The following is a 3,207-nucleotide window of genomic DNA, read 5'->3' on the forward strand; positions in this document are numbered from 1 at the left end:
AGCCCTTAGCATGAACCAGGCTCTGATACCATGAAAAGATGCAGGGGAGAAGAGAGCTTGAGCTCTTGCAAGCACACACACAATAACAAAACCCTAAAAGAGAACACACAAGGTGAGAGGCTGAAAATCTTCTTCTTCTTCACACAACACTCAACACACCATATACAAAGATAAGAGTACACACAATATGAAAAGGTACTCAACCAAATACATACTAGGGTTCTCTATAGTGTGAACCCAACTAAATGAGCTGGCGCTATAACTATGCCAGTCTCTAGAATGGCTATCACACACAGCCTGTCATCCCACTGGCTACATATCACACATGATTTAACCAACCATGGCAGTGGTGTAAGTGTGGGGCCTATCCCCCAGGCAGGTCATCAGTGTCCACCGTCGCCTCACTAGATGAGCTCGATATCTCAACATTCACGATGTTGCCTGATGGTTCTGTAGAGCGTATCATAGTTAATGCTGGTCTTGATGTTAGTTGCTTTGCCTTTTTATCTCATGAAAGAACATTGAAGACAACCTTCATATTTACTCATGTTTCCTTTACTCTCTTCTTTATCCTTAATGCGTTGATTTGGGGTGAAAAGTCCTTTAGAGCAGTGCCTTTGGTACCATGTTTGTAGTGGTATTCTTGTGGTTTGGAATCTCTGTACCATTGGTCTTTAAAGTTATTTTGGGTATTAAAAAATAGTTATTGAATATCTAGTAGGAACAAATAAGAATCCGAGATAAATTCTAGAGCAAGCTTGTTACATGCAGCTATCATATTACCATTTAGGGCCGTGTTCCATTGGAGCTCTTCTTCATCCTCACCTCAATATGGCCTAACCAATTCTTCTACATCTTTGGGTTCTTGTTCATTGTGTTTTTAATACTGATCATGACTTGTGAAGAGATTACGATTATGATTTGCTACTTCCATCTCTGCAGTGAAGATTACCACTAGTAATGGAGGGCATGTATGACCTCTACGTCTTCAGCACTCTATCTTTTACTCTATCCCACATTCTACTTCACCAAGTTGGAGATAACAAAACTAGTGTCTGGTGTGTTGTAATATGGCTATATGATTATCATCTCCATTTGCTTTTTTGAGCTCACAAGAACAATTGGCTTCTTTGTCTATTTGTGGTTTATGAGGCCCATATATGCCTCAATGAAGATCGATTGAGATTAAATATACCAATTCTAAAGAGGGTATTTTTTTGATGAGGACCTCACTCGTGAGATGACTTCTTGTGGATAAGGGAGTTGTAAGAATATTGTTAGGAAGGTTGCAATACATAAAAATTGATCAAACCTAACCAAGAATACACAAAGATAGCATGAAACTCTTGCACCGATTCAATCCTTTTGTTTTACATGCACCAAGGCTACATGTAAATATCCCTTTTTGCTTGAATTTTAGCAAGATCCACAAGTCTTCCAACACTTCTATGTTCGATCTTCTTTGTGCCTTAATATTGTTAAAGATCTTATAAACTTTGCATAAAAAATAAGAAGAATGATAAAGAAGAGAATATGGATTAGATGCTTATAATTGTTTCCAGCAATCTTTGCATTAAACTGATTTCTACATAGTCTTCAATACTCTACATTGTTCCACACAAAAATCGTTGAAAAGAAATTATGCAGAGCAACCTTTGAAAACTGTAAAATGCTCCCATGACCTCATACTCTGCATAAGAACCAATTAAAAATCTCTACACAATAGCTGAGAATAATCTGCAGAGTAATTAAAAAATTTTACAGCAAAATCTTACACATAAATCTAAAATTTTTGCACCAAATTCTTGAAACTACACCAAGGTTCTACACACTTTTCTGAAACTGCATTAAATTTCCACAACAGCCTTCTTCTTGCAATATTCCTTCTAGAACTCAAAGATTTCATAACCTTGGGTCTCACTATTGAAGAAATACAAGCTCTAAGGATTAATTGTATGCTCCCTAAGCAAGATAATGCAAGAGATCATTCAAAACTGGTTGTTGAAACTTATGTAAATCTTAATTTAAAAAATCAAGAAAATTTTAAAAAAATCAAGATCAAGAAGATCGAGAACTTTAAAAATTTAAGTAGTAAAGTGGATTAGGATTCTGAAAATAGTGATTAATACAAATTCAAAAATTATTAACACGAACTTCATTGCTAGTCTTCTTAAATCAAGAAATTAGCAAATCTGAAACTGGTAGGTATTGACACCCGTCGGCAACGATTTAGGCGGGAGTGACAGTTTCTTAGGTCACTGTTGAGCAGCAAAATTTCACTGCTAGGCAGCGTATTTTTGCTGCTGTGGTCGTCTAGCAACGAGAACCTGGGTAAATTTATGTTTGCAGTACTGGTGAAAGATCCATATCCCCTCCGCATAATGAATTTTGGGGTGCTAGTAGCGGAAGTAGCATTTCTTCTGTGGGACAGGGTCCCTCACTCGAGGCCTCAACCACGAATATTCGGACAAGAGACTAATCCCTCAGTTCTTCCAAAACCGAACTCGGAAAAACTTCCCTTGCCCGGAAAGTACGGGTGATTCCTCCACGATATTTTTACTCTAACGTGGTCAAGGTCATCACTAACCAAACTGATCCGACCCAACTTGTAAAGACACTCGGTCAGATCAAGGAAGAAACTTGCACTTGGATCATAGAGACCAACACTTTTTTCCTCATTGAGAGGCACATCCGTTGATTCTTTTCCATAGGACAATTTTTATCTGGGATTTACTTCATCTATCGTACCATAACAGAATTGAGTCTCATTTTAGGGATCCATCAGTCTAGCCTAACCCCTAGCCAACCGCCTAACCACTATAGTGATGAGATCCAATTAGGAATTTGATTAGATTTTGTCCCGGGTACCAGGGAAAAGAGTTCCCAGGTCCCCTAGCCGGATATTCATGCAAACTTAAAACTAGTCACACCACTTACACACTCAGTATGAAATTGCCTTTTTCACAAATTCAGCTATCTTTAAAACAATCATTTAATGAAACCATAGTATTAGCTATCTTTCACAGATTCAGCTATCTTTAAAACAATCATTTAATGAAACCATAGTATCACTGATCATAATCCTCCAAATTATTCCTTCATCGGTGTACCTATAGCATCATTGGTAACCAGAACGCTCGTGAACCACCTGTCCACTCAAGGGCCTTTTTGATAGTTCCTAGCTCATAGTACCCGGTAATATATTCA

General features: G+C 37.8%; 1 pseudogene; it reads left to right on the forward strand.

Moving 5' to 3' along the window:
• Positions 1-434: 434 nt before the first annotated feature.
• On the forward strand, positions 435-1,183 carry LOC147606501 (transmembrane 9 superfamily member 7 pseudogene; annotated as a pseudogene).
• The last annotated feature ends 2,024 nt before the right edge of the window (positions 1,184-3,207 follow it).

The sequence above is a fragment of the Cibotium barometz genome, chromosome 57, assembly GCF_041138505.1.
Source record: "Cibotium barometz isolate CiBa-2024 chromosome 57, ASM4113850v1, whole genome shotgun sequence".
Taxonomy (NCBI): domain Eukaryota; kingdom Viridiplantae; phylum Streptophyta; class Polypodiopsida; order Cyatheales; family Cibotiaceae; genus Cibotium; species Cibotium barometz.